Genomic DNA, 19,010 nt, shown 5'->3' with positions numbered 1-19,010 from the left:
AAGTAGTTAGAAAAAGCTATCTCATGACAGTCTTAAAATAAAAAGCCAGTTATATATATATGCTTTAAGTTGAAGTCCTCTTCCCACTCCTATTCTCAAACTGAAGTCTGGTCAATGTTAAAATTATGGCCATCTTCAGCAAAAAAAAAAAAGGGTGGGGAGCTTACAGCTCACAGTAACCAGGTGATTTTATCAGTTTGTTAACTGTATTATAGTGAGAAAAGCACAGAAGTGAGAATTAAGACATCTGGATTATTTTCATCCACACTTTGTTACCAACTCACTATCTTGGGCGAGTTTCTTCAATCCGGCAGGGCCTCAGATTCTCTGACTGTTATATGGTAGTTCAACTATATGATGTCTAACACTTCTAAAAAAAGTATTCTACACTACTCCTAAGAGTTGGTCTTAGTTTCCTGGGTTAGAAAAAAATCAGCTTTTCCTAAACTGTGTTTTATGAGATTTATTAGGTGTTCTGTGGTAGGGCTTCCATAGTCAAATGATTTTAGGACATGCTGGGGTTAAACCCATCCTGCATTGAAAGCTCAGAGATGATGAATAAGTCATATTGCTCCTCTTTATATGGTATTCTTTAAAATATAATACCATATTCCAGAAGCTTCTACATGAGTCATCTCAGATAGGAAAGATCTCTCTGGATGACCATAAGCAACTAAGCTAAGCAGAGTAATTACATTATCCAGCCTCATTACAGTGACATCATTACACAGACAAGCTTTCTGATGAGATAAGTATCTGCTAATCTATTTTTTGAGCTGATAGTCAATAAAGGCCGAGCAAATATCATTAAATTGCAACAACACCCATCACTCAAAACTACAGGTTAAAAGCTACTTAAGCAGGAAGGAAAGCATTAACATTACACAGTCCCATGGTAATAGACTTTCAATTCCAAATATAAATTTGTCTTAGAAGCTATTGTTGGCATCTATTTGGATACCAGGAGGAAATGATTATTCCCTTTCATGGCTTATTTCAAATATTTTTTCCCTTAGTTCATATACTCCTATTAGGTATCTGAAATCAAAATAAGGCCATGGTTATGTGAAATAATATGTCTGAATTGTTGAATAATATATGAAATAGTAGCATTGGACATTGGAATGTAAAAGATCATCTAATCCAACTTGTCTTCACCACTAAAACACACACACACACACACACACACACACACCTCTAACTAGATTGTAAATCTCATACATAACACATTAATTTTTAGTTACTGATGATACAAATATCAGTATTTACTAAGTGTTATGATGTGCCAGGCAATAACCTGTCCTCAAGACTCTTAGAATCTAGTAAATGTGATAAAATATATACACAAATTTGGTAGGCAGAATTCTGAGATTTCCCAACCTAATCCTAGGATTGTTGAGTATGATAACTTTTACTCTCATAAAAAGGTTATATATGGCAAAGATGGCTTTAATATAAGAAGACTGTCCAGGTAGGCCTAACCTAATCACACAAGCCACTTAAAAGCAAAGAGGTTCTTCAGCTGGTGGCAGAAGAAGTCAGAGATCTGAAGCACAAGAAAGATTCAACCTGCCATTGCTGGGTTGGAGACTGAAAAGGACACATGTTAAGGAACACAGGGAGCCTCCAGGAGCTGAGAGTGGCTAACAGCTAGCAAGGAAACAAAAATCTCAGTTACAACCATAAGAAATTGAATTCTTCCAACAAGAATGAAATTGGAAGCAGACTTTCCCCCTGCCATCTCCAAACAAGAACTCAGCCCAGCTGACATCTTAATTTTGACCTTATGATACCCTGAGATCCCAGCCACACTATCTAAGATTAACTATGAGCTACTAATGCAGCAATAGAAAACTAATACCACAAACCACTTCCATAGGAATTGTATGAGTTCATAGTTCTAAGGTAACAAAGTGGGTCTGGGATAAACACATCACCCCACTTCAAGCCAGAGTAGAAAAGTATTCCCTATAGTATAATAGAGTTCACGTATTCTCCAGAAATCTTGAAAGTTTTCAAGTGAGGCTACGTGAATTCTGCAGCAAAAGTATTTTGAGATTATGGATTGTTTCAATGGAAGCTTCTGATGCTTTCCTTTATAAAGTACCAAAAGATCTGCCCTAGAATAAGGATGCTTTCTGATTAAGTCAGGGTTTCTTTCCTTTCTCGGGATGTTAGCCAGGACAAAAACCCCTACAAGGCATGGATCTTCTTCCCTGTTTCCCTTCAATTCTATCATTCAAATATTTGTTAAATGTCCACTTTGTGCCAAACATTGTGCACAGATAAAAGACTACAGTGACTCAGAGGAGGTAGAGGTTACTTCTGGCTATGTGGGGGTAAGGTATATTTGGACAGGCCAAAAATTACTTTACCAGGCTTTTGGATATGCAAAGAGGTCTAAGTTTAGGGGTCAAGAATGCCAAAAAAAAGGGTTTTACTCCAGAATTCCAAAATCTCTATTCTTTTCACTCCAGTGACTGGATGCAAAACCCTTATCTAACACTGCAGCTGCTACATGAGTTGGCATTCTCCTAATTTAAACTTTATGAACAGATGAAATCAGATTGCTCATACAATTCAATTATGTTATCAAAGACACAAGTAGTTCCTTCTGGATTCACAGCAGGGTCTGCAAATTTTTTAAATGGATGAGTTTCACAGGAATGATCAAGGCTTCAGAAATAGTGATTACATGCATTGTGCTCACTTAGTGTGAATAATGCTCAAAATCAAGAAAAGATTTAAAAGAAGAATCTTTTAAAGCTCATCTTATCTATACCACACTTACCTATAGCATCACCATCTCTTCTTTGTTGTTTTAGTAGTCTTGTTTGGTTTTGGAAAATGTTTCACATGTGCTTAAGAAGGATATATATTCTCTAGTTATTGGGTGCAAAATCTGTATATGTACCTATTAGATCATGCATATTAATTATGTTGTTCAAATGTTTTATATCTTTACTGCTTTCGTAATGCTTGACCTTAAAATAATTAAGATGTGTTGAAATCTCCTAATGAATATATTGCATTTGTAAATATCGCCCAATGGCTCTCCAGTTTTGATTTCTATATTTTGAGGCTATTTTAGAATTATTAGAATCTTCTGAGTTGAACGTTTTTGCCTTAAAATATATGTGTCTGATATTAATATGGCTACCCTAGCATTCTTTTTTTCTTTCTAAACAGCTTTGTTCAGGTATTATTGCTACCTTAGTGTTTAGTTTTTGCCTGGCATATCTTTTGGATATTTTCACTTTCATAACTTTATTTTTAGGGTGTATAAAAATATATAGTTGAATTCTTTTAAAATCCTATTTGATAATCCCTCTCTTTTAACTGGCAAATTTCGGCATTATATACTTTTCATAGTATTCTTGTATGATCCTTTGTATTTTTGCGATGTCAGTCGTAATTTCCCCTCATTCCTGATTTTATTTGTATCCTTTCTCTTTTTTCTTTAGTGAGTCTAGCCAGGGAGTTGTCAATTTTATTAACCTTCTCAAAGAACCAGCTCTTTGTTGCATTTATTCTTTCTATTGTTTTTTTGTTTTTAATTTCATTTATTTCTGCTCTAATTTTGATTATTTCTTTCCTTCTGCTGACTTTAGGCTTCATTTGTTCTTCCTTTTCTAGTTTTTTAAGGTGAAGTGTTAGGTTGTTTATTTGGACTCGTTCTTGTTTTTGAAGATAGGCCTGTAATGATATGAACTTTCCTCTTATGACCGCTTTTGCCATGTCCCAAAAGTTTTGATATGTTATACCATCATTATCATTTGTTTCTATGTATCTCTTGATCTCGCTTTTTATTTCTTCTGTGATCCAGTTATTCTTCAGTAGCATGTTGTTTAATCTCCATGTATTTGTGGTTCTTCCTGATTTCTTTTTGCAGTTGATCTCCTGTTTCAAAGCATTATGATCAGAGAATATGGTTGGTATGATTTCACCCCTCTTATATTTGTTGAGGCTATTTCTGTGTCTCAGTATGTGGTCAATTCTTGAAAACATTCCATGTTCATTAGAGAAGAATGTATAAGCAGCTGTTTGGGGATGGAAGGCTCTGTAAATGTCAATTATGTCCAGTTGGTCTAATGTGTCATTTAAGGATATGATTAGGAAATCATATTTTCTGTTTGGATGATCTGTTTGATTTTCTGTTTGGATGATCTGTCCATATCCGACAGTGGGGTAATTAGGTCCCCTACTACGATGTTTTAGGCTGTTTCTCCTTTTAGTTTTGTTAGTAATTGCTTTACATATTTCAGGACTCTCTCATAGGGAGCATAGATATTAATAAGTGCTATATCTTCTTGGTGCATGATTCCCTTTATCATTATGAAGTGTCCCTCAGTATCTTTCTTTATTTTTTTATTTTGAAGTCTATTTCATCTGATATTAGTACCGCTACTTCCGCTTTTCTCTGAATGCCATTTGCTTGAAATATCATTTTCCGCCCTTTCACTTTGAGTCTGTATTTGACTTTGGAGCTGAGATGTATCTCCAGGAGGCAGTTTTTTGATCCAATCTGCAACTTGTGCCTTTTTACTGGTGAGTTCAGTCCATTTACATTTAGGATGATTATTGATATATGAGGTTTTCTTATAGCCATTTTATCTTTTGCTTTCTGGTAGCTCGGTGTTTCCACTGCTTCCTTGTCCTTGTGCTTCTGTTTTCCTTATTTTGGTTGGCTTTTGTGGGTTTTACCTCTGGTTCTTCTTGTTTTATGTTATATACTTCAGTTCTGAATCTTTGGTGTGAAGTTACCATTACGAATATGAAAAGGATAGTTATATATACATACAGTCGTCCATTTTCTTCTGCGCATGCCTTATCTCCATTCCCCTTTGTGAATTTGGATTTTTGAATCTTCCCCTTTTCAGTCATTGTTTTCTCAATTTGTCCTTATGTATGCTGAACGTTCATTACTGTCTTGCTATAGCAATTCTCTTCTTATTATTTAAGCTTACAATGCCCTGTTCTCAGTAAGGATTGCACTCCTCTGCTTCTATTTGCCTGATAGTCACTTTACTCCTAATTATGGTTTTGTGGGTTTTTTTAGTCATTTTGTTTTAGGTGAGCTGACCCCTTTCAATATTTCCTGTAGTGCAGGCCTCGTAGTGAAGAATTCCTTCAATTTTTGTATGTCTGGAAAGGTCTTGATTTCTCCTTCATTTCTAAAGGAGAGCTTAGCTGGATACATTATTCTAAGCTGGTAGTTTCTTTCACTTAATAGTTTAAATATTTGATTCCATTCTTTTCTGGCTTATAAGGTTTGCGCTGAGTAGGCCGAGGATAATCTAATGGGTTTTCCTTTATACGTTACCATTTTCTTCTCCCTGGCTGCCCTGAGGATTCTGTCTTTGTCATTGATTTTTGATAACTTTAATACAATGTGTCTTGGTAAAGGTCTTTTGGGGTTGAGATAATTAGGTGTTCTGTTGACTTCTTGAATTCCAAGTTCCAGCTCATTCCTTAGATTTGCAAATTTCTCGTCCACTATTGTCTGAAAATGCTCTCTATTCCCTGCTCCTTTTCCTCACCTTCGGTAATGCCCATTATTCTTATGTTTCTTCTCCCGATGGTATCAGTTAGTTCTTGTGTTTCTTTTCTATTATTTTTCATTCTTCGGTTTCTCTCTTCTTCCTTCTGATTTATTTCTAGATTTCTGTCTTCAATATCACTGATCCTTTCCTCCATTTTGTCAACTCTATTTCTCAAGCTTGTTATTTCATTTTTCACCTCTTTCAGTGTGTTCTTCATCTCAAGAATTTCTATTTGGTTCTTTTTGAGGGTTTCAATCTCCTAGCTAAATAACTCATTCTGCTGATATGGTTATTTTTTTTCAGTTTCTGAAATTATTGATATGAATTGTTTGGTATCTCATTGAGTTTTTTCAGAAGTACTATCCTCAATTCTCTGTAATTTAGGTGGTGTTTAATGGACTATTTCTCCACTTGGGCATTAATGGAAGTGTATTCTACTGTTTTTCCAGAAAGACGATTTATTATACAAAGGTCTCTCTTTAGCCTGCTGCAAAGAAGGAGCTATTCTTTTGGTTTCCAGTAGGTGGCGTCTAAGCCTCTTGGATCTCTGCTATATATAAAGCCTTAAAAATGCCTTTTTACTTCTTTATAGATATTTAATCATGCTCACTACCCTCAGTTTCAGTCCCTGTCAGTGTCAGCGACGGTCTCAGCAGTGTTTGCTCAGATTCCCCTGGGGCTCTGGTGTTGGGTCTTGGAGTGTATTGGGGGAGGGTCCCTCTGAGTTGGGTGGGGGCTGCAGTTCAGTCTTGCAGGGTTGGGAGTTGGGGGCTGCGGCTCAGCCTCAGTATTGCAACCGCGGCCAGTAAAAATCAACTATTGTTTCTCTGCGGTCCCATCCTGCTTCTCTGCTTTCTGCCCTGATGACTGGGCCCTACCGCCAGCTGCGTGGAAGTCACTACACTCCCAGGCAGGGCTGTTCAGGGAAGTCACTGCAGCTTCTCCCATCCCTCTCCTCCTGCAGGGAGTTCTAGCGGCTGCAAGAGGCAGCTTCAGTCTCAGCAACATTTGCTCAGATTCTCCTGGGGTCCCACGGTGTGATCTTGGAGGGTATAAGGGGAGGGGCCCTGGGGGTTGGGAGTTGGGGGCTGTGGCTCAGCCTCGGTTTTGCAGCTAGAGCCAATAAAAATCAACTCTTGTTTCTTTTCAGTCCCATCCTGCTTCTCTACTTTCTGTCTTGATGATGACTGGGCCCTGTCGCCAGCCAGCCATGGGGAGCTCACTGCTTTCCCAGGCAAGGCCATTCAGGGAAGTCACCGCAGCTTCTCCCCTCCACCTCCGCCTCCTGTAGGGAGCTCCAAAAGCTGCGAGAGGCAGCTTCTTGTTTCTCCCAGTCTACCGCCCAACACCTGGGGTTCTGACCTGTGGTAGCTCTTACGTGCAGATCTCACGCTCACACATGCTGGTGTGTACTTTGGGTGTTTTTTGTTTTGTTTTGTTTTGAGTTTTAGATGTTCAGCTTGTTGTTTCAAGGGGAGAGATCTGAGGACGTCTCTCACTCTGCCATGTTTTTTCAGAAGATTAATTGGTAAATTTTGGTCATTCACATTTATTGGGATTACTGTTATGCTTCAACTCAACTGTGCTTTTCGTTTTCCTTGTACAGGTTTTTTACTCTTTTGCTGCCCCTTTCTTTTTTAATTTGTTAACTTTCTGAGTTGTGTGCTGATTTGGAAGTTATATAATGCTTTTCTTTCAGTTGTTATTCTTGAAATTATAGTTGATTTTATGTTTGAAATTCACTGATATCATAATCCCCATCCCAAATAATTTAAGACGTTGGAAGAGTGCTTCTCAACCTTTAATATACATATGAATCACCTGGGAATGTTAAAATGCAGATTCCAGTTCAAAAAGTGTGAGATGAGCCTGGCATTTTACATTTATAAGCTCCCAAGAGATGCCATGCTACTGAGAAGCAAGGCCTTAGAATTAGTAGACATTTGGGTTTGTTCCACTTTTTGGATAATATGAATAATGCTGCTATGAGCATTTTTCATGTACAATTTTTTATATGGACATATACCTTTGGTTCTCTCAGGTTTATACTGAAGAATGAAATTTCTGAGTCATTTTATAATTCTGTTTAATCTTCTGAGAAAATGACAGACTTTTCCAAAGTGGCTGGAAAATTTTACATTCCCAGAAGCAGTGTATAAGAATTCCCAATTCTCCATTTCCTCACTAACACTTGTTATTGTCCACCTTTTTGATTATAATAATGCTAGAGGGTGTAATATCTCACTGTGGTTTTGATCTGCACTTCCCTGGTGGTAAATGATGTTGAGCATCTTTTTATTTGTCTGTTAGCCATTTGTATATGTTCTTTAGAGAAATGTCTATTCAAATCTTTTGACTATTTTTTCATTGGGTTGTCTTTTCATTTTCAAGTTATAAGGATTCTTTATATATTGTTTACTAGACCCTTATCAGATAAATGATTTGCAAATATTTTCTCCCATTATGGGTTATCTTTTTACTTCATTGATGGTGTCCTGTGATGCACAGACATTTTTAATCTTGGTGAAACTTATCTATTTTTCTTTATTTTTTTATTTTAGGCGAGGTAACCCTTGGTTGACCTCGCAGATTGCAAGGATCTTGTCAGCTTACAATCCTTCTTTATTTATTTATTTGTTTGTTTGTTTATTTATTTAATTTATTTATTTAATGCCTACAGCACCTGGTCTTCCTAGGTGGTCTCCCATCCAAGTACTAACCAGGACCAACCCTGCTTACCTTCTGAGATCAAATGGAATCGGGCTTGTTCAGGATAGCATGGCCATAGACAGTTTTTTTATTTTATTGCTTGTACTTTTGATGTCATATCTAAGAAACCACTGTATAATCCAAGGTCACAAAGACTAACACTTGTAGTTTCTTCTAAGCACCTTAGCTCTTATACCTAAGTCTATGATCCATTTTGGGTTCGTTTTTGATACAGTGCAAAGTAGAGGTCCAATCTAATTCTTTTGAAAGTGGATATTCAGTTGCTCCAGCGCCATTTACTGAAAAGACGCTTTTTTCCCCATGTAATTGTCTTGCTATCCATGGCATCCAATTTTATTTCATTGACCTATATGCCCAACCTATGCCAGTAACACATTGTTCTGATTACAGTAGCTTTGTAATCAAGCTTTGTAGTAACAATTGAAATCGGGAATTGTGAGTCTTTCAACTGTCCTTTTTAAGATTGTTTTGGCTATTGTGGGTTCCTTGAATTTCCATATAATTTCAAAATCAGTTTGTTAATTCCTGAGGTAAAAAAAAGGCCTGGTAGAATTTGGACATGGAGTGCACTGAATCTGCAGTTCAATTTGGAGAGTAATGCCAACATAACAATATCTTCCAATCCATAAGCATGGAATATATTTCCATTTATTTAAATCTTATTTCTTTGAATGTTTTGTAGTTGCCAAAGAACACCTTGCACTTTCATTAAATTTATCCCTAAATAATTTATTCCTTTCAATATATTGAAAATGGAATTGTTATCCAAAGAAAATCAAAACAATAATTCGTAAAGATCTATGCACCCCAATATTCATGGCAGCACAATTTACAATAGCCAAGATATGGAAGCAACCTAAATGCCCATCAACAGAAAATTGGATAAAGAAGTTATGGTTCATACATACAATAGAATATTACTCAGCCATTAAAAAAAAAATGAAATCCTACCATTTGCAATGACATGGATGGACCTAGAGGTTATTATGCTGAGTGAAATAAATCAGAGAAAAATAAATACCATATGATTTCACTTATAAGTGGAATCTAAGGAACAAAAAGAACAAATTAATCAAAACCAGACTCACAAATATACTGGATAATTTGGTGATGGACAGAGGGGTGGGGCTTGGGGGTTTGGGAGAATGGGGTGAAGGGTTAAAGTAGTACAAATTAGTAGTTGATAGATGGTCACGGGGATGAGAATCATGGCATAGGGAATGCAGTTAGCATTAATATGTTGGCTAGGTAGAAGGCCAGGCGAGGGAAGGAGCAATTAGGAGATCTTTTTATGAACTATATAGATGTCTAATCAACGTAATGTATACTTGAAACTAATTAAAATAAATAAATAATTTTTTTAAATGGAATTGTTCTCTAAATTTCATTTTCATATTATTCATTGCTGGTGAAAAAAATACAACTGAATTTCCCCTTTCCACCCCGAACGTCTTTCTTTTTCTTGCCTAATTGTCCTGGTTAGAATCTCCAGCAAAAAAATTGAATGAAATGGTGAAAGTAGCCATCTTCCTGATCTTTGAGAGAAAACTTTCAGTCTTTCACCTTTATTATGATGTTAGCTGTATTTTTTTTAATAGATGTCCTTTGTCAGGCTGAGGAAGTTCCCTTTGATTCCTAGGTTATTGAATGTCTTTTATCATGAGGTGTTGAAATTTGTCAAATACTTTTTCTGTGTCTATTGAGATAATCATGTGGGTTCTTTCCATTACTCTATTAATATGATGTACCACATTGACTGACTTTTCTATGTTGAACCAACCTTAAATTTCTGGGCTATATCCCACTTGGATCATGATGTATAATTCTTTTTTCTATGGTGCTGAATTCAATTTGCTATTATTTTGTTAAGGGTGTTCATAAGGGATATTGGTCTGCAGTTTTCTTCTTTGATAATGTGTTATCTTGTTTTGGTATTAGCATAATACTGACCACACAGAATAAGATTTAAAATGTTCCCTTCTCTTCCATTTTTTGGAAGAATTTGTAAGCATCAGTGTTAATTCTTCTTTAAATGTCTGCTAGAAATCACCAGTGAAGCTATCTGGTCCTGAGATTTTTTTGGTGGGATTTAAAAAATATATATTGATTCAATCTCTTTAATTTTATGAGTCTCTTTAGATTTTCTATTTCGTCTTATATTCAGTACTCTGTGTCTTTCTAGGAATTTGTCCATTTTAACTAGATTATGTAATTTATTGGCATATAAGAGTTCATGGTGTCCTCCTACAATCCTTTTTATTTCTCTAAGATAGTAACATACCCTCTTTCATTCTTGATTTTAGTAATTTGAATCTTATTTTTTTCTCGGTCAATCTACCTAAAGGTTTGTAAATTTTGTTAATCTTGAAGAACCAACTTTGGTTTTATTGATTTTTCTCTACTATTTTTCTATTCTTTATTTCATTTCTTTCTACTCTAATCTTTATTTTCTTCCTTCTGCTTGCTTTGGATTTAGTTTTTTTCTAGTTTTTTTTAAGATCAAGAGTTAGGTTGACTTACAATAGTTCTTTTTAAATATAGGCATGTATAGCTATAAATTTCCCTCTAAGCATTGCTTTAACCACATCCCACAAATTTTGTTATGCTGTGTTTTGTTTTAATTAATGTCAAAGTTTTTTCTAATTTCCCTTGTTATTTCTGCTTTAACTCATTGGTTATTGAAAACATATTGTTTTAGAGATCCATGTGGAAGAGCCAAAGGGTGTCCTAGCTTGACTAGACCATGAACTCTGTCTGCCCTTCTTCTCCTGACCTGTGCCCCTGTGCTAGTATCACCTCGACTGCAGGGGTGTTGGGTCACTGTCCCCTGATTCTAACAGAAAAGGACTGAATCTCCCATTTTCAACCCTTCTGCCATTCCTTGAGCCTCCTGAGGACTCACCCACTCCTAGTTACCAGGCATGTTGCTTTTTTAAAATCTTCGGAATGGACTCCATTTGGTTATTTCTTCCTTGCAGGGCCCCAAAGGCTAATTAAACTCATGTTTATGGTGTATGTGTGTGACAGGGGTAGAATGTATTATTTAATTTCACATTTTGAATTTTTAAAATTTCCTTTTGTTATAAATTTCTAATTTCATTTCATTGCTGTTGGAGAACATACTTTGCACGACCTAAATCCTTTAAAATCTACTGACTTGCTTTACAGACTAATCTATGGTCTATCTTGAAGAACGTAATATGTATACTTAAGAAGAATGGGCATTCTATTATTGTTGGGTGAAGTGTTCTATAGATATGTTAGGTCTAGTGGTTGCTAATGTTGTTCAAGTTCTCTATCTCCTTATTGATCTTCTATTTAGATGATATATCTATTATTGAAACTGAAGTACTGAAGTCTTCAATTATTATTATTGAATTGTCAATTTCTCCCTTCAACTCTGTTCTTTCATTTTGAGACTCTGTATATGTAGGTGTATACATATTTATAATTGTTATATCTTCTTGAAAGATTGGCCTTTTATCAATATATAATGTTCTTCTTTGTCTCTAGTAACAATTTTTGTCTCAAGTCTATTTTGTTTGATATTAGTATGGCCACTCTAGCTCTCTTTTGGTTACTATATGCATATATTTTTCATGTATTTTTCATATATTTTTACGTTTAAACTATTTGTGACTTTAAATCTAAAGTGTTATATTCTGTAGATAGCATATAGTTGGATTATGTTTTTTTAAGTCCATTCTGCCATTATCTTCTTTTTGCCTGGAGTGTTTAATCTGTTAACACTAATGCAATTACTATTAAGGCAGGATTTACATCTATCATTTTATTACTTGTTTTCTTCATATCTTATGTATTTTTTGTTCCTCCACTACTATCTTCTTTTATGATAAATGGGTATTCTCTACTGTACTATTTTACTGCCCTTGTCATTTCTTTTACTTTTAGAAAATATCTATTTTCTTAGTGGTTGCCCAGGAGGTTAACATCTTAACTTGTATCAATCTTGGGTTACTATCAACTTAATTACAATAGTATATAGAAACTTTGCTCCAATATAGCTCTATTACCTCCCCCCAATCCTTTGTGCTGTTACCATGCAAATATTTTTATACATTGTATGCCCATCAACAAAGATCTGTAACTATTGCTAGCAATGAATTTTCTCATTCTTTGTTTATCTGAGAATGTCTTAATTTTATCTTCATTTTAAAAGGACAGTGTTGTTGGATATAGAAATCTTTGTTGACAGTTGTTTTCTTTCAGTATTTTGAATGTGTAATCCCACTACCTTTTGGCCTCCATCAATTCTAATGAAAAATAAGCTATTGTGTGTGTATATGTGTGTGTACTTTCTTTCTATTGGTATCTCTATTTGGGGATACATCATCCTCACATTTTCCTTTAATTCGTTATACATGGTTTCCTTTGTTATTTGAACATGTTTAAAATATCTGACTGAAGTGTTTGTCTATTAAATGTCTCACAACTGGGGTTCCTCAGGGACAGTTTCTATTGAGGTTTTCCTTCCCCTGTGTATGGGCCATACGTTTCTTTTTATTCATGTCTTGGAATTTTTATTTGAAAAGCAGACATTTAAAATAATATAATATAGCAACTCTAGAAATCAGAATCTCTTATGTCCCCAGGATTTCTTGTAGGTATGTTTGTTTTGCTTTATTTTTGCTACTGCTATTTGTTTAGTGGCTTTGATGAACAAACTCTATATTCCTTCTTGTGTAGGGCCAGTGAAGTCTGCTCAGTTAGCTTAGTGGTCTTCTAATGATTGGACAGAGATATACTTAAATGCCTGGAACCAATAAATCTACTACTGTTTGCTGAGGGATCTGTGTATGTTGGGGCAGGACTTCAATACTCAGTCAGGCAGTTTATAACTCTGCTCTAGCCTATACATTCTGCTTGTACTGAGCCTCATGTCACTAGAGGTGAAAGATTAGGGTCTTCTCAGGTCTTTCCTGCACATGCACATAGCCCTGGACATATACATGGCCATCTAGATTCCCAGAAATACGTCAGATCCTTCTGAAGCCTTCTATGAACATCTCTTTCCCCAACTTTTCCTTTTAAGTTTCTACCATCTCAGGCAAGCATGAGGTTAAACAATTGCCATCGATTGTTTTTAACAAATGCGTCCAGATAAAAAGCTTTTCTCATTGGGCAAGGTTCCAGTTAGGTCAATAAAGACAGAACTTTGAAGGAGCTCCATCTTTATTCTACCTACCCATGGCTGCAAGTCTGCTGATTTTAATATTGTTTGCGTGTACTTAGTTTTCCAGGCTACAGTGGAGCTGGAGAGTAAAGAAAGGAATAGATAAATTAAAATATGACAAAGCTTTCTGTTCTTACTGATATTCAGCTATTTTTCTTAAATAAATGCTCTCTGGATTGGTATAGGCCTTTAGTTAATTTCCAGAGTTCTGACAAAGCTGATTCTGACAGTTTTTGCCAATACTCTTGTTGCTTTTATGGAGAGGATAGTCCATCATTCTCATTGACATAACTCTTCATTTCCTTATTGACTTAGTCAATTTTTCTTAACTTGATCTACTTTTCACCTTTCTTTACTCATAACTGTTTCCTCAGACTCTCTATTTATCTTCTGGCGCACAACTTCTTTCTTCTTGGACCTAGAGTCACTATGAACTTCTATGAGATATTTCCATATCATTCTCTGATGTATTTTTTATATCTGTGATCATGTTCACTTCCAAAATACCCTCCCTTGTTATGGCAAACTCCAATTCATCCTTCATAAGACAGTTCAACTGTCAACTCCTCTGTCTGCTCTTTGTCATTCCATCTACCTGTTAGCCAAATCAATCACTCCTATATCTTCCCCAGAGCCCTCTTTACATACATCTAGTATAGCTAATATTTAATGTACCCTGTCTTAACTAAACTGTGACTCTTTGAGGAAAGGTACTGTACCTTATTCATCTTCATATACCTAAAATCTAACACAGAAAAGGCACTGGGGAGATGTTTTTTGAATGGATTCTCAGTAAAGAAGTTAGCACACCACTGGTAGCAAAACCAATCTCATTAAAGGCACTGAGTCCTCAGACATAAGCAAAAGCTGATGATCAAAAATAAATTTTATAACACAAAGCTAATAGCAGAAGTATAATTAACAGGAATAAATGGAAAACCATGTGCTTATTATTTAACTGAGAAAATGTCACTTGGAATTGGATTTGTGAGAATGTCCTTCTGGAGCTCCCCACTGGTTCTCCACATCCCTGGGTTCTCTTCCAAGCCACCCTCTGGCCTGCTGTAGGATACTGAAAGAATCAACAAGAATCTGTCCTTTAATATGAAAGTGATTAATTTCATCTTTAACTTATTCATGTCCTATAAAATTTATATTTTTAAGAGATCTCTTTCCCTGCTGTATGCAGAAATAATTACAGGAAGACAAGACTGAAAGCAGAAAGAGTAGACAGGAAGCTATTTTGAGAATCTACGTGAAAATTAATGATGCCCTGGACCAGAGAGAAATGGTATGATTTGAGAAATTCTAGAGATAGAACAGATCTGATTTGGTGTTAGATTAAATGTCAAGAATGGAGAGAGGCAGTGAAAAGTGACCCCAAAGTTCTAGCTTGACTGGTTGATGTTGGTAGTTTATTAAAATGGAAAAAAAATAATGTCGAGGAGACAAGTTTGAAGAGTTCTGTTTTAAATATATATATAAGACATGTAAGTGGAGATGTCATGCAGATAACTGAAACTCAAAAGAGAGGTCTTACTGGAAATAAAAATTTGATTGTTATAACATCAAGATGGTATGAAATCTATGGCAACGGTTGAGATCACCTAAGAAAAGAATTCACAAGGAGAGAAGAGACAAGGGTTCACCTGAGCCCTAAGCCCCAACATTTAGAGATTAGGTAGAGGGGAAATAATTAGGAAAGGATACTAAAAAAGAGCAGCCACTAAGGTGGGGGTGGGAATAAGGAAGTTAGATGTTCTGAATGCTGCTGACAGAGCAAGTTCAATGAGCATAGAGAAATGCCCACTTAGTTCGTCCAACTGTGGTTAATGATCTCTGAAAAGAGCTGCTTCAGTACAATTGAGGGGACGGTGCAGAAGCCAGACTGTACTGAACTGAAGAGTAAAATGGAAAGTGAAAAAGAAAAGACATTATGGGTAGACAATTATTTCTTGAAATGTTTTCTTCCCTTGGCTTCAAGGACACTACACTTCCCTGGTTCTCCAACCTACCTGGCTGTCTTTTTTTCAGTCACCTTTGTTGGGTTATCCTCTACTCACCTCTAAATGTTGAAGTTCTTCAGAATTTAGGTCATCTGACTCTGCTCTTTCTCTCTTCTACATAATGGTTTCAGTTATCACATGTAGGCCAACAACTCCCAAATTTTACACTGTATCTCTGGCTCAGATTTCTTCTCTGAGCTCTAGACTTGTGTACTGCATTGCCTATTCAACATATCAAACATCATTAAACTCAACATTCTCCTTCCACAACTGTTTTTCTTCTAGTGTTCCAGATTTTCTGCAAATTAGATCATTACCTTCTCAGTTGTTAAGATAGACACCTGGGAGTCATGTTTCACTTTTTTCTCCCCTTATGTACCACAAGCAATCCAGTAGCAAATCCTATCCATTCTACCCACAAATATGTCTCACTTATCAGACTGCCTAGGGGCCAGGCATTTGAAGTTTCCTTAATCTACATTATCTTTCTCATTAAGGTTCACTAGTACCCAATAGAGTAGTTATTATTCTCATCTTAAAACTGAAGCTCAGAGAGGCTAAGTAACACAAAAAGTAAATGACAGACAAAGAGGGATTTAACACTAAATATGCCTGACTCAACACTGTGTCTGACCCCGCTACTTAATCCCTGTGAGGCCACATCTGCTCAGGGGTAAAATGACCTAATATTTCCCATCTTTAGGCTGTTATGAAAATCTAAAAATAAACTATAAGGTATATCTCCCTAGTACAGGGTATGAATTCAATAAATGTTAAGTCCTTACACTCTTTTACTACTCCCTCTATACTGTTTCTGTGGCCAGCCCAGTGATATCAGGATCACAGAGATGAACAAAGATTGCTTCATGTCTTCAAGAAGCAAATAATTTCTGGAGACTAAACGAACACACAGAAAACAATGATATAATATAAGATAGTAGAGAACTAAGCAATAAATTGCATGGCATAAGTTTCTTTAATAGAATTTCAGATAAAGGAGAAAGGGCAGTTGGGGCATGGGGATAGGAGTGGGCTTTTGAAAATATATAATAAGGATATTAGCAAAGAGGGGCAGGACACTCAGAAAAAGATACTAATGTGGAAAGAAGAATAACATGCTCTGTAGTAAGACCAACCCAATCTCAGCAAAAGGGGTGCATATTTTTTCCCACATTGAAATATTTTTACTACTAAGTTTCCTTGTTATAGTTTTAAGTTCCTAATGGAACAAAGAAAAATTTGAGCCCATTATTAAGACCAAATGTCCTGGAAGGCAGAGTCATCATTAAATTGTCTACCTGCCTTCCCAGAAAAGAGAAACAAGCCCCAAACTCTGACCCACATGAGATAAAAATAACTCAGATGCTAGGGTGTGCTTTGAGAATAATATCACACTGTCAAATGGGTCTAATGGCATCAATCACCTTTTCCTAGCTTGCGTATCTCAGTTGCAGCTGCTAAAACTGACAGACATCACCATACCTATGTCCACCAAAGTTTCCTTTGATAAAAACCCACAGACATCATCAACACAAAGTCTGGAGCTTGAATGATGTTTTTATTTTCCAGAACTTGTTCAATAAACCAATTTGGCTTCCATGACAAAAAAAATGTGATACACAATTTGCTCCATTATTCTGTAGAGCTTCTGGACAATGACATCATAGAATATTGGAACTGGAAAGAAATTTAAAGATTACTTTGGTCTTACTTTACTAATGGAGACATACAGGCCGAATGGGGAAAAATGAGAAGTTTAAAGGTCAAAGGAATCGTGCAGGAGAGAAAAGGTTATCAGAATGGCCAACAGACCCTGGAGGAGAGTCACATAGGGCCCCTAGTGAGAATAGTAATGAAAAACAGGGGAAAAGTATTATAAACTACTCTCAGAGTTCCAATGGCTCTTTGGTACTAATCAAGAAATCTAAAAAATTATTCCAAAGTCACCTCAAACTCTGGCCCAACAGTCCCTTCCCTCATTTCCTAAATGTTCCATGTGACCAATCAATAAACATTTATTTTACACCAACTGTGTAAAAACACTTTGAAATATTGCAAGGTGTAGAACACCATAATATATGAAATACAGTCCCTTACCCCAAAAAGCCTACAGACTGGCTAAGGACATATGAAATAATATATGAGAAATGAAATAATATGAGTGGTCAAGGGATTCCAAATAAGTAGTATAGCTAATAAGTGTTCTGAATTCAGAGGAGCTTGGAAAGAGTTCAATAGGTAGAAAATTAGTGGGAAGATTTCACGGAAGAACTAGGACATGATTAGGATAAGAATCTGGCTAGAAGAGAAGATGGTGGAGACTCTTCAGGCCTGCCTGAAGCTGAGGACCTAAGTTCATAGATCTCATCATTGATGAAGAGGAGATATATTCAAAAGAATCACAATAAAAGATGAGATTGGAAGCAGCAGCAAATAAAAGGGGGGCAGGCAGTTAACCTCAGTTTCAATATTCAGTTCTATCAGCCACTAGTTGAGCAAGTTATGCAAGTTATGTGACTTTGAGTAAGTTATGTAACTGTTACAGAAATAAGAATAACAATGCCTTCCACACAGAATTATTGTTAAGAATTATAAAGTAAACATGGATAAGCACCTAGAATAGCACCAGGGATATAACAGGTGGACAATAAGTAGCTGGGTATTTTTGTTGTTAATTTTTTGGTTTTTGCTTAAAAATAAGTGTGGGAAGGGAAGTGCTGGATCAGGAAAACAGAGAAATGAGTGACTTAAGTTCTGGACATGAATAGATAAAAAAACAAGAGAGCTGGAAACAAATTTTCCATTCATGAAGTGGTGGAAATTTGATGAGAAAAAGGAATGATCTAGACCTGTAGTTTTCAAACACAGCTCTGACTGGTTATATGAGAATCATCCGGAAAGCTTATTAAAACAAAAATCTAGGGTCCCAACATTGACAGTCTGATTAAAGAGATCTGAAGTAAATTGGGAATCTTTTTCTTTTTTCTGTTTTTCGTTTTTTTTTTTTTTGAAGATCTGCTTGGATTTCTGATGCGCAGGAATAACTAATAACTTCTAGACTTAGATAACATTTAAAGTACATTCCAAAACTAAGAACCTCTGATTTGAGGTGAGCAATGAATTCTGAAGGTGTAAAGTACTATCCTTAAAATCCAAGTAGTCAAAGATTCAGGAAATTGAGGCCTAGCCAGCCATATTACATACATGATTTTTTAGAAATTTTATATGATCATGTCACTCTGGACTAAAAAATATAATCAAGTCAAGCTCTGCCTGGTTTCAAGGATCTTTACAACTTAGGTCCAGCCTACCTTTTTGAAGTCATCTTTTGCCAATGCCATTCTATGAAGCAAATCATAAACCATAACTTCTACTACTTAAAAATACGTATTTTCATACTTCTGTACTTTTATGTATGCTATTCTCTCTGCCTGGAATAATCAGTCTCCTACCCACGCCAACTAGAGTCCCTTGTCTATCTGGAGAAATTTTACTCAACCTTTAAAGCCACGCAGGTGTTATTCCTCAGGTGTAACT

At 36.0% G+C, this 19,010-nt stretch overlaps 1 protein-coding gene and 1 pseudogene across 1 annotated transcript in view; both read right to left on the bottom strand.

Annotated features, from left to right (window-relative positions):
- SYN2 (synapsin II) overlaps nucleotides 1-19,010 on the bottom strand; it is a 158,173-nt gene that overhangs the window by 78,165 nt on the left and 60,998 nt on the right. The gene's annotated exons all lie outside the window — the stretch shown is intronic.
- Nucleotides 8,215-8,333, bottom strand: LOC112484350 (annotated as a pseudogene).

This window comes from Pteropus alecto, unplaced genomic scaffold (assembly GCF_000325575.1).
Source record: "Pteropus alecto unplaced genomic scaffold, ASM32557v1 scaffold75, whole genome shotgun sequence".
In the NCBI taxonomy this organism is placed as follows: Eukaryota; Metazoa; Chordata; class Mammalia; order Chiroptera; family Pteropodidae; genus Pteropus; species Pteropus alecto.
The sequence above is the reverse complement of the archived record's forward strand: the minus strand, read 5'-3'. Positions and strand labels throughout refer to the sequence as shown.